The following is a 14,089-nucleotide window of genomic DNA, read 5'->3' as shown; positions in this document are numbered from 1 at the left end:
GATTCAAATGGAAACACCCTTAGATAAAAAAGGTTGCCAAACCAAGAAAACTGGTTCTGACAGTTGAACTAGAAACCAGCCAACAAAATACCTGGTGGGAGACTTTGAATACCTGACCAGGCTGATTGTGGAACACATGACAGAGGGAACTACAGCTTTATAAAGGAGGACTCTCTTATCATGCATTTTAGAGAAAGGGAAAAGTAATCAGAAGCAGAGGGAAGGCTGTGAAGGAGGAAAAGAGGGAGGATCCTGGATGTCTTGGAGGATTCTGACCTCAGCCCAAAGAACACCTCACAGTAGGGAGGAAACCAAGACAGGGAATAGTGTTTAGGTGTTTTATTGTTTTGTCTGGATCTATATGTCTCTTGTACTGTCTACAGTAAACAACATTTAATTTATAATTCCTTTTCCAAATAGAGTGCCCAAGTGTCTGTTTTTTGACCGGAATGCCCGGTCAGCACCCAGTAAGGCTCTGGTCAGCACTGCTGACTGGGCCATTGAAAGTCCGGTTGGCGGCATCGTGGGGCTAAGGCAGGCTCCCTGCCTCCCATGGCTCTGGATAGCTCTTGGAAACAGTGGAGGTGTGGGGCAGGGGGAGGGGCAAGCATGTTTGGTTTTGTGCCAGTAGAAAGTTGGCAACCCTATTTGCAAAGTTTGTGTGTTATGTGTTTCAACTATCACACGTCCCTGGAGAGGTAAGCTGTAAAACAAAATGTCCTCAAGGGTTGGTGCTCTGAAAAGGCTATGTTTAAGCTACATGAGTTTTTTCTTGGAAGGGGTGATGGGGGTTGGGAGCATCAGCACTTGCCCGAGGGTTTATGGTAACTGGACGTTCTACTTCCATGGAGAGGTAACAGACAGACAGTGTGTGCCTAGGAACTGTGCCAAAGAGGCGAAAGAAAGAGCCGGCCTGGAGCCTACCCAAGGGAAGGGAACCTTAAAAGTGCATGACTCCAGAGTAGGGGAATCAAACACACCAGCCTGGTGAGCATCCAGAAGGGGGAGCTCAACTAGGGCTGTTACAGGCACAAACATTTGTTTCTTGTTGTGATTAACCCAGAAAACTCATGTGTCCTGGAACAAAAGTTTGTATAGCATTTATTAGCTACCATGTGCTAATTAATATGTTAAAACATAGCTAAAATCTGCAGTGTAGACATAGCCTAAGGATGACTTGCATTAAAAGGCAGCACACTTCCTGGCTCCCTTTCTTATATCAAGTGGATAAAAAAAGCATAGTCATGGTATGCTATACATTTTTTTTATTAGTGACCTACTGACATACTGTAAATTCTGAATGACTGCCCAGAAATAGTTTTGCAACTATCTCACTCTTCCACATGTATATTTCCCCTCAGGCAAGCATTGAGGTTCATGGCACACTTTACCATAATCCATTATTCACTAGCAAGACTTCAATCCATTTTAAGGCTGGTTTTAGACCTTGGCACTCAGCAGCTATGATCGGGTAAGTGAGTTGCATTTCAGGGGAGCAGAGCATTAAAGAACTTCCTCCCTAAATATGGAAGATATTGGTACATATGGCAAATGCTGAAAGCTAGTTGGAAAAAGGTAAAACAGTTCAAATAAATTGGGGCTCAGCCCAGTTTGCAGATATTCAAATGAATGCATTCATTAGTCAAGAGAACTGCAAATACTTTAGATAAACATGTAGTAACAGAAAAGTGTTGCACTGATTTGTGTATAGAAACATAACTAAAAGTACAGCTGTAGTATGTTTTGGAAGGAATGGCATATAGAAGCCAATGCCAGGTGGCAGCCATATTTTTTGGAATCCCACTTGTTTCAAAACCACATCTCATAGTAGATACAGCAATGTTAACCAGTATCATAAAAATACTCGGCCACATTCTGCCCTCAGTCACACCTGTGCAAGCTGTCTGCTGCCACTCCTCTAACATCCCAATAGGTAACAGTGAAGGGCTAGACTGTGCCTTTGATTACAGCCATGTAAACCCCAACACCCCAGAATGTAGCCCCAGGAAGCAGTGTGGCACTGTCCCTGAGGCACAATTGCTCCCCTGCTCCAGGGGATTGATGGCTAATAATATGCTCCTGGTATATAGCCCCTGCAAACTACAACTCACACAAACCAGCTGTGGTGTGCCACTTGGGCTGCTGAGTGAGATGAGCTATAGTAAGCTAACTGAAATATTGCAGGGAAAAATCTGAAGAGCATGTTTACTGCAGTCCCTACCTGGATATTAGCTCAAGTCCCCCTCTATAAATAAGTAGTGAAAATCAAGTGTACAGGTCGGAAGGGGCCAGACATTGGAATGCAGAGCTGCCTTTGTTCCTAGCCAGAGAGCTATAGCAAAGGAATTAGCCAGCCTGAGTTGGGCTGATGCTCACTCAGACTGAATTATTTAACAGGAATCTACATATGTTCTTTTGAATTGCTCTGCATTGCTAAAGAGTTTGTAATGTTAACCACATGTTGTGCACTGCATCACCTTTCATGATTTTAGCTGCTTGACACCTTTTCTTTTCCTCTGTTCTTTAGACTAGTTGAATGTGTTTCTGTTTCTCACATCTATTTTTATTTGACAACACTTTACCTAAAAAGGGGTGGAATCCTGATCCCATTGAAGTCAATGGCAAAACTCCCATTGATTTTAAAAAGGCTGAGATTTCACACTAGGTGTTCATACCTACCATGCCCTACTTAGAAAATTTACCCTTTACAGTTCTGATTTCTTCTGTTCTGACTAGTCCTCCCTCTCTTCCCCTCCTCCATAAACATGCACATCCCTTGAGGCCTTTTAAACCCAGTATAAAATTGCATGGTTGACTTTAGTCAAAAGAATAAGTGTGCTGACAGTACACAAGGCAAGGTAAAAAGAACAGGAGGACTTGTGGCACCTTAGAGACTAACCAATTTATTTGAGCATGAGCTTTCGTGGGCTACAGCTCACTGCATTCGATGCATGCTCACGAAAGCTTATGCTCAAATAAATTTGTTAGTGTCTAAGGTGCCACAAGTCCTCCTGTTCTTTTTACGGATACAGACTAACACGGCTGCTACTCTGAAAGGCAAGGTAAGAGGCTAATGAAATACAGTCTCCACTACACCCAGGAATCAAGCAGTGCTGCAACCATCTGAAGGAACTTGCCCGACTTGAATGTGTAGTGCAGTGCACAACATGCAGCAACACGGGCACTGATTTTTCCAAGTTAACACTTATTCCACTCTGTCTGCAACAGGGTTGTATTTTTTTTTTAAAAGAGCTATTCTAAAAAATGTATCAGCAATGAATCAAGATAATCAGATTAAAATACAAATGATTTCTTTTGGGTAATTATAAATTCAATAGGTATATGAATAGATACATGCCCTTTCCATACTGGTATTATGCTTGATAGAAATTTTCCCAAGATGTTTCAGGTTATTACCTTAATCCTTAGCTAAATAGACTGGGATTTCTGACTGCTAGATATAAAAATCCTCTCTCCTTGCTCCTTATAAATTTTGACCTTTCTGCTGTTACTTGACGGTTCAAGCTCTAGTGTACCAGTGCTTCCTGATTGATTGAAAGCACCAGTGTTACTGGTGCAATAGCCCCAGGAGTCAATGGATACTCACACCTTCCTGTGACCTTTTGTATTCCTGACCCACATCAGATGGCTGGGGGCCAGAAAATGAAGACCAGTATTTTATCAACACTCCTGTTGTTGTCTCTCATTTATTATAGACACCGTCTCCTGTTAATTGACATTATCACGTCATTAATAACATGTGATGTTCATCTTGTGTTTAGGGTTATATTTATATGTTAAATGGTACACTTTTAGTCAGGAGCAATTGCTTATCTTATTTCTGCTAGTTTCTACCTGTTTGTTTCTGTTTTCTTAAGTTTGATCATTTTATTTACCATCAAACTTAATTTATTTACCTGTTTTTCCTCCTATTCATTTATTTCCCCTCTTACTATGTACTTTTAGCTGCTTCAGAGTGATTTGAGTTGTGGTGTGATGACATGCTTGTGTTTTCAGATCTTGGTTCTTTTTTCATTGGGTGTTACTAATCAAAGCTTGCTTGACACAGAAATCACATTACCACTTTTCAGACCTTTCTTGTGCATTGAAGTTAGTAGTAGAATTGAATGTCATATGATGTGCTGAATTATTTTTATAAATCCACATTATAATTGGCACTGAAACTGGATCTGATTAACACTGACAGCTAGTGGAAGTGCCAGCATGGGCATAATTTTGCTTTTTGCTCACTAAAATTTTCTCCATTTCTTGTAGGCAATAAATTAAATCTTTCCATAAAATCATAGAATATCAGGGTTGGAAGAGACCTCAGGAGGTCATCTAGTCCAACTCCCTGCTCAAAGCAGGACAATCCCCAAAAAATTATCTTTGTGATGTTTGAGGTGTTTGAATACTTTCTTGTATATTTTATTGATTGTTACACAAAGGTTGTAGTTATGGGTCAAGATGTTCTGTCTATATATTGTTTGTTGCATTTAGGCCCTCATTTAGAAAAGCATTTGTGCACGTACTTAACTTTGCTGACTCAGGGCCTTAGTGCCCTTCATGACTTCCTTCAACTGTCTGTTACATTATTTCGCTCACCCCATTCCCTTGCAGGACCAAACTGGGCTTGTCATAGTCATACAAAACTTCCATTGCAGTAATTCTGAGGACTTTCATGAGAAAAGCAAGCAGGACTTGACCTATAAAAAGATATCCCTCAGAGATGTGTGGGAATAGGAAAGGTGAAAGTCATTTTGAACTAGTCCTTGTAGATACTTAATTTGGCCTAAATAAAACTGGAGAGAAACAAGCACAGTTCTGAGGGGAATGCAGGTAATATGTTACTTTATCAGTGTTGTCCACAGCAAGGAGCATTGCCAGTCTAGCTCAACTGTAGACCAGTAAATAGAATATAATGCATTGAACAGATAAAGGGAAAATCGCTCCTAATTAAGACTTCCATTATATGATGTTATTGACAAGCCTGGAGATCAGCAATTAGTGAGTTAAAATTCTAAGACTATGAATCTCTGTTCCACTATTCCTGGACTAGAGGTGGAATCACACTGACCTCTCAAATTCTTGGCCATGGAAGGGTCCTGTCTAAATCTCGCAGCACAGCCTAGGCTGCAGTGACTTCCTTGGGGCAGTCTGCCACTTGAGATTACTGCAGTGCTGTGCGCTCCAGTCACACCACCTATGCTGGGAGAGAGCTGGCATAAACCTGTACTGACAGTTCTGTGCCAGCCAGGGTTCTGCCCCTACATCAGGAAATATTCTTTAGGGCCTGTTTCTACTCCATTTATGACAGGGGTCTTGGGATAGAACATATAATTTGGCTATAGATATACTGAAGTAGCCAGATAAGACAGTTAGTTAAGATTGGATTGGCAGCCATAAATGGGAATGTTACTGCCATCAGTTGTTTGAGTTAAGCTCTTCTTGTTCATAGAGCTTTCATTTGAGTTTCCCTTTAAACAGCAGAGTGTGAGAAAGGAACTTAATAGAGCAAAAGAAATGTACAGTTTATCAATTCACCAAGATAACGTAAATAAGATCGTTAGGTAAAGATACAAAAGTTCTGAACTACTAGAAGAAAGAGAAGTAGGGGGGATGGGGCACAAATAAGTTATTACAGATAATGGTTTCATTGAACAGCTGAAACAATAATGCTATTCCTGATACTTCAGGGTAGAGGAAGAGCATTTACAAGCCTTGGAGAAAGCAGTCCTTGGGCATTTTCTGTCAGGAGGCTCCTAATTTTGTATTAAATCATCATTTTGGTTGTCAATTTTTTTTCTTTTTAAATAGCACTTTCCTTGGCAATACTTGAAATTCTTGTTTCTCAGAATTTCAGTGAAAGGTCTTCTATTATATAACAGAGCTGCAAACTCAAAGCTCTTTAGTGGAATGCAGAGATATTCAGTTAAGTTACTTGCTAGTACAGTAAGATTCAGGATAATAATTTACTGCAGAGCAGAGGTGGATAAAGCAAAACATTTTTAATGAAAATTTCACTTTTTTTTCATTAACGTTTTGAAAATAAACAATTTTGAAATTTCAATTTTTCTGTCTAACTCTACTGCTAAGTCACAGTGGTAAGTGAAAGGTTGCCAAAAAATGGGACATCATGGATGATCCTGAGCCCATAAACTGGACAGATGGCAGTGCGTACTGAGCACCCTTACAGATTTCCTGAGAAAGCTACCACTAAAAGATTGATCCTGGGAAAACCTGGACAAGTGCCAACCCTAAGTAAGAGGGTTCAGTTACAACTAGGATCTAATACCATGAGGATGGGAGTGTCTCTATGGATCCTAGAGTGACACAATGGTGTCACAGTTCAGGGCAACTGTACCTGTAGTCACCCTATATAGGCTAGCAAGTGCACCCTTTGTCAAGCTTCTGGCTCCAAGCCATTACCGCTCTTAGGTGGAGACATGCATCTCACTCTGGTTAGGAGGGAGAATTTCTAGGCTACACAGTTTCCTGCCTGCACTGAGAATTCCCCCAGCAGGTCAGACTGCCTAAGCAGGCCTGCTTTGCCTTCCTTCCTTAGTGTACGGATCTGGGAGCACTAGAACCCACATTTACAGGATTCCACATTGTCACCTGGCACCCATGATAGAGCTGCAATCCATGTGTGTAAACCGTGAGGGGACTAAGCAGCACAGGAAAGTGCTGCCCATGGAAGACATGACGAGCAACACCACCTGTGACCTTTACTTGGTCTAGGTGTACTATTTAAGCATGGAAGGAATTCCAGTAAATTGTCTGGGCAACCCAGCAGTATGCAGACTGTCATTACAATAGACCCCACTCTCATTCCCTCCTTTGGGCTCCAGATCTCATCTCTGACTCTGATTCCTGACTTGACCCCTGACTAAATCTGACCCTTGGCTTGACGCCTGCACTTTGACACCAGCTTTGATTTTGGCTAGCCTCCTGATTCCGGCTCTGACCTTAGGCCTGACCCCTGGTTTTGACTCCAGCTCCGACCCCTGGCTTGACTTCCAGCTCCAACTCCTCCTCTGACCATGTGTTAATGCCTTATGCTTAACAATCTGCTGCACCTTGTATTTGGTTCTGACACTCTGAATACCTTTCCCAGATCTGAAGAGGAGCATCGTATGAGTTCAAAACCTTGTCTCTTTCACCAACAAAAGCTGGTCCCATTACAGTTGGCATAGTCAAGCTTAGAGAGACTGCTTCATCTGAGGTTTATAGCATGTGTGGGTGTTTGGGTGTGGTGGTTTTGAGTTACCAATGAAGCCAGACCCCAGGTTGAGCGGTAAATTTGGACATTAACTCAAGGTCTCTGTGCTCCATTGAGACCAAGGTAGGGACTTATCCCATTCACATTAGTACCAGAAGGGAATTTCCAAGCACCCGCTGCACCAAGGGGGAAAATGGAAGAAATCCTGAAATGGCTGACAGAACAATAACTGCAGCAGCAGCAGCAGCAAATTCATATTGTAGCCTTATAGCAAGAGAAACAACTCTGTCTTCAACACACTAGCTATAACAGAAGCCCAGGCCACAACCTGGAGTAGGGGATTCAGCCCGATGACACACTGGAACAGCTCCGAGGAGAGAGTTACAGTATAAGCTCCAGTAGAGAATGCCTGTTTACAATCAGTGTAGAGTATGAGACACAGAAGGGAACACAATGCATATTTAAATGGTTATGAAAAATAGATGAAGCTTTTTCAAACTTTAATAACTTGTCTATTTTATTGTGTCAGCAAATTACATTATTTTGGTAAGTTTCAGAGTAGCAGCCGTGTTAGTCTGTATTCGCAAAAAGAAAAGGAGGACTTGTGGCACCTTAGAGACTAACAAATTTATTTGAGCATGAGCTTTTGTGAGCTACAGCTTACTTCATCAGATGCATTCAGTGGAAAATACAGTGGGGAGATTTATATACACAGAGAACATGAAACAATGGGTGTTATCATACACACTGTAAGGAGAGCGATCACTTAAGATGAGCTAATAATACCAACCTAATCACATCAGCCACTCTATCAGAGGCTCGTTCACCTGCACATCTACCAATGTGATATATGCCATCATGTGCCAGCAATGCCCCTCTGCCATGTACATTGGTCAAACTGGACAGTCTCTACGTAAAAGAATAAATGGACATAAATCAGATGTCAAGAATTATAACATTCATAAACCAGTCGGAGAACACTTCAATCTCTCTGGTCACTCGATTACAGACCTAAAAGTCACATTATTACAACAAAAAGACTTCAAAAACAGACTCCAACAAGAGACTGCTGAATTGGAATTAATTTGCAAACTGGATACAATTAACTTAGGCTTGAATAGGGATTGGGAGTGGATGGGTCATTACACAAAGTAAAACTATTTCCCCATGTTTATTCCCCCCCCCCGGCCACTGTTCCTCAGACGTTCTTGTCAGCTGCTGGAAATGGCCCACCTTGATTATCACTACAAAAGGTTTTCTTCCCCCCGCCCCCGCCCCGCTCTCCTGCTGGTATTAGCTCATCTTAAGTGATCACTCTCCTTACAGTGTGTATGACAATACCCATTGTTTCATGTTCTCTGTGTATATAAATCTCCCCACTGTATTTTCCACTGAATGCATCCGATGAAGTGAGCTGTAGCTCACGAAAGCTTATGCTCAAATAAGTTTGTTAGTCTCTAAGGTGCCACAAGTACTCCTATTATTTTGGTAAATATACAGATATTATGTGCCTACCTTTTAAGGTCTTGAAAGCAGTCAGTGTAAGATGGGTGAAGAATGAATTCCAGCACACCACAGCTAATGCAGGGTTGGCCCAAAGAGGCACAGCCACGAGCCTTTTGTCTCATGTGATGGAGCTGCCATCTTTGGGGCATGAGAAAAATGCCAGGGTCCCAGATTGGCTTTATTTTGTGGGAAGGAGTTAACCAGTCTCAGCAGGAGTGAAAAAATCAGCCAACCATGGGTGGGATCAGGAAGGAAAGTTTTCTTCACGTGAGGACTTGGTAAAGACTCTTGAGAGAGGCTCTTCCGAATGTCACATTTGATGGTGCCCTCTTTCAAAAGTTCTTGGAAAAGCACTCACAAAACTCCTAAAAAAACTTCTTTAACAGAACCGCTGCGAACGTGTAGGGCCAAACTGTATACTTTCCAATCCAGCATGCGTATTGAGTGGGGTAATGCTACACCCACCCAGGAGAGCTCTAAGATGGATGGTGCTTTAGCGAAGGACATTCCCTCTCTCAGCTCACTGGCAGACAGGTAGAAGGATGTGAGCTGCACCATTCCTTAGAATAATGCTACTTGGTCTCCCCCACCTAACTAGGTAGCTCTGAAGAGACACAGCCATGACGCAACCTTTACCCCGCTTTTCTGTGCCTCCGTACCTTGTTCACAGGAAGTAATTACCCCCTCGCTTATTCTCTTGTCCCAGCAAACCCATGCAAAGGCTGTGGATGATCAAGCCATATGTGTGTGTGTGTGTATATATATATATAGAGAGAGAGAGAGAGAGAGTTATTACATTGAAAATACAATACTCTCCATTTACAGGTGAGTGCAATAGTTTACTTCTTGTCCTCTGAAAACCCCTTACTGCTCCTAGGATAACTGGCAGAACTGGTGGGAAAGTAGGTCTATAAATCTGTTAACACATAAGTGCAAACAAGTGAGCCAGTAGGATATAATAACTTCTCTTAGTTACATTTTATGTATTGTTTTTACCTCAGTCCTGTTTATGGTGTTTTATATGACTTATTTTTTCATATGATGCTAAATTAACAATATCAGATTTAGTTTGAGCAAACTGTAAGACATAGACACTGACATGTATTGACATGACACTGCTAAGGGCAATGTGCAGATTACTCTGCATTTGTTTCACATGGTGCATTTATTCTACTACAAACATTTTTGTAGTGTCTATAATTGTAATAACTGGATGATGGACTATAAAAACATTGAGGACTGTCCATTATGGCAGTTAATTCTCTCTCCAGCCTCTGTTTTAAGTGAGGCAATTTACCTTAGAGTGCAATGCTGAATTTTCTCCAGTTTTTTGGGGGATTGCAGTGGTGCGTCTAGCAGTTGTGAGAATACATGGAATGATACTTGAAAGCTGGAGTAGGAAGCTTGGCTGGAGGGTATTCTAGACAGAAGCAGTGAGAGACTAATTAACTTTAAAGATTATATTGTATCTGAATAAAAGTTTGGTTTACTGTTGTGGTTGGTCACACAGATTTGCACCAGTTTAGTTCTCCCCTAGCCTGAACCAATATGTTTGGAGCCCCTTTATACTGACCTGGTCTTTTTATTGAGTACACAGAGGGGCCAGAGTGGGACGTGACTCTGAAATGCCTTTGTTGCAGCAAACGATTCAGAGATGTAACCCAGTCAAGGTGGAGAAATTCCTATCACCTGGAATCTGTGTCAAAGACAACACTTGTGAACAAGTTTGGAGCGTTAATCTCAGGATTTTCAACACTCTTGTTAAGCTCAAAATTGATGCAGATAATTTATCTGGATCAGTTAAAGACAATACCAGCATCAGAAACCAGGAGTATGTGCTTAACACTTCTGTCAATAATGGGGTCTTGGCAAGCAACCTCTGACAAAAACCACAGCCATTGATTTGGGCCTGTCTTTTCATTGACTTCAGTGGATTTTGGATTGGACCCAAAAAGACGCAGAGAAAGCTGAGATGGTGTTCAGAAAAATGACCTGCTTTAAGGAGTGCCTCTGTGGATTTTATTGAAAGTGAAGGTCAGAGCCTATGTACACAGACCTGCCAGAAGAGTGGCAATCTCTCTGCTTCCCAAAATGAAGGAAGATCTGTATTAGAATGGAGAATAGGATATAAAAGAGCACATAGCTGAACCAACAGACTGGTGTGTTGTGAAAAGAAATGGGCATGCCAGTATTTAAAGAGACTCAGTGAAGCAGTAATAAGGGAATGCTATATCCTGTCCACTGTGAAAGATGGAAGGTTGGACTCTGGTGGCAAATATGGACCATAAAGGGGCCACAGTGTAGGAGTAACATAGGGCTGACATAAGTTGCTCTGTATTACTCCAGCTTGCAGACTCCAATGTAGGGGCAGGAGGGTGCATGCTCATAGTGCTCAGTGCAACAGAACTTCTGGGTTGCAGAGAATCCTGTAGTTAGCTATGAAGAGGTTGCCATATAGTAGAGAAGTCCCTAGGGGTTCTCTAATTAGGGTTAATTTTGACCCTTACAGCAGCCCAACATCCATACAAATATAAGAATGGCCTTTGTGTGTCAGGCCAATGGTCCATCTAGCCCAATAATCCTCTCTTCTGAAAGTGGCTGGTGTCAGATGTTTCAGAGGGAAAGAACAGAACAGGCAATTCATTGAGTGATCCATCCCCTGTTGTCCAGTCCCAACTTCTAGCAGACAGCTCTTTCCCTGATCATCTTGGCCAATAGTCATTAATGGTCTTTGTGACGTTGCATTCTATATGATTTTATGAAAATATGCTCATGAGAGTGAATATAATGTAATTGGAATATGCTCCATGCAAAAGGTCTCTTGTAAGATATCATTACAAAGCTTATAATCTACTGAGTGTGGTCATCCTATTTGTATAAATGTATCATTCTTGTATCTAAAACTAGAAATATGAAATATAACTCTGAGGTCCTATTGTAATTATGCAAAGTGTGGGCCATTAATGGTGGCTTGGAATCTTGATGGCTCCCATTAACTAGGACAATTGGTTGTAGATGGCTCTGTTTACTTGTAAGTCTTCCTGTATAGCTGTGTGCTGGCAAGTGGGTAATGAAGTCTTACAGTGACATGTGATCATGTCACCTGAACTGGAATCCATCTTTAACCTGGTGCTTTTCCATTTAGAAGGAGGGGTGGGAATACAGAGAGGGACAAACTATTCCTGCCTTATGCAACAGATATATAAGGGGGTGGAACAGAACAAAGGGGGCTGTAGTCATGAGACATGCCCTAGTTACCACCTGAGCTGGATCAAGGACTGTATCAGAGGAAAGGAGTGTGCACAGACTAGGAAGGTGTCCCGTCTGTGAAAGAAGCTTATTAAAACATCTCTGAGGGTGAGATTTTATCTTTATTCAGTTTTCTTACTATATTAGGCTTAGACTTATGTGTTTTATTTTATTTTGTGTGGTAATTCACTTTGTTCAGTCTATTATTACCTGGAACCACTTAAATCCTACTTTTTGTATTTAATAAAATCACTTTTTACTTATTAATTAACTCAGAGTATGTATTAATACCTGGCGGGGAGGGGCACAAACAGCTGTGCATATCTCTATCAGTGTTTATAGAGGGTGGACAATTTATGAGTGTCATAAATATAAAGGGAAGGGTAAACCCCTTGGAAATCCCTCCTGGCCAGGGGAAAGCTCCTCTCACCTGTAAAGGGTTAAGAAGCTAAAGGTAACCTCGCTGGCACCTGACCAAAATGACCAATGAGGAGACAAGATACTTTCAAAAGCTGGGAGGAGGGAGAGAAACAAAGGGTCTGTCTGTCTGTATGCTGGTTTCTGCAGGGGATAGACCAGGAATGGAGTCTTAGAACTTTTAGTAAGTAATCTAGCTAGGTATGTATTAGATTATGATTTCTTTAAATGGCTGAGAAAAGAATTGTGCTGAATAGAATAACTATTTCTGTCTGTGTATCTTTTTTGTAACTTAAGGTTTTGCCTAGAGGGGTTCTCTATGGTTTTGAATCTAATTACCCTGTAAGATATCTACCATCCTGATTTTACAGGGGGGGATTTCTTCATTTCTATTTACTTCTATTTTTATTAAAAGTCTTCTTGTAAGAAACTGAGTGCTTTTTCATTGTTCTCAGATCCAAGGGTTTCGGTCTGTGGTCACCTATGCAAATTGGTGAGGCTTTTTATCCAACATTTCCCAGGAAAGGGGGGGTGCAAGTGTTGGGAGGATTGTTCATTGTTCTTAAGATCCAAGGGTCTGGGTCTGTAGTCACCTAGGCAAATTGGTGAGGCTTTTTACCAAACCTTGTCCAGGAAGTGGGGTGCAAGGTTTTGGGAAGTATTTTGGGGGGAAGGACGCGTCCAAACAGCTCTTCCCCAGCAACCACTATTAGTTTGGTGGTGGTAGTGGCCAGTCCAAGGACAGCGGGTGGAATATTTTGTACCTTGGGGAAGTTTTGACCTAAGCTGGTAAAGATAAGCTTAGGAGGTTTTTCATGCAGGTCCCCACATCTGTACCCTAGAGTTCAGAGTGGGGGAGGAACCTTGACAATGAGGTTACCCTGTATAAGCTTTATATAGGGTAAAATGGATTTATTTAGGGTTTGGACCCCATTGGGAGTTGGGTATCTGAGTGCTGGAGACAGGAGCACTTCTTAAGCTGTTTTCAGTTAAGCTTGCAGCTTGTGGGGGACGTGGTTCAGACTTGGGTCTGTGTTTGCAGCAGGCAAGCGTGTCTGACTCGAACCGGGCAAGGGACTGAAGTCCCAAGCTGGCAGGGAAAACGGGCTCAGAGGTAGTCTAGGCACATCAGGTGGCAGGTTTCTGTGATCCAACCCCTCACAGGCTTCTGTGATCCAACCCCTCCATGAACTTGTCTAATTCTTTTGTTAACTCTGTTATACTTTTGCCGTTCACAAAATCCTCTGGCAACAAGTTGACTGTGTGTTGTATGAAGAAGTACTTCCTTTTTTTTTGCTTTAAAACTGTTGCTATTAATTTCATTGGGTGCCCCCTGGTTCTGTTATGTGAAAGGGCTAAATAACACTTCCTTATACACTTTCTCCACACCATTCATCATTGTATTGGCCTCTATCATATCCCCTCTGAGTCATTTCTTTACTAATATGATATTAACAGCCCCAGTCTTTTTAATTTCTCCTCGTATGGAAGCTGTTCCATACCGCTAATCATTTTTGTTGCTTTTCTCTTTATTTTTTCCAATTCTGATATAACTTTTTGTGGGGATAGGGTGACCAGAACTTCATGCGGTATTCAAGGTGTGGGAATACCATAGATTTTTATAGTGGCATTATGATATTTTCGGTCTCATCAATTCCTTTCCTAATGGTTCATAACATTTTGTTCACTTTTTTG

This window comes from Caretta caretta, chromosome 1, assembly GCF_965140235.1.
Source record: "Caretta caretta isolate rCarCar2 chromosome 1, rCarCar1.hap1, whole genome shotgun sequence".
Taxonomy (NCBI): Eukaryota; Metazoa; Chordata; order Testudines; family Cheloniidae; genus Caretta; species Caretta caretta.
Note: the sequence above shows the minus strand (reverse complement) of the source record.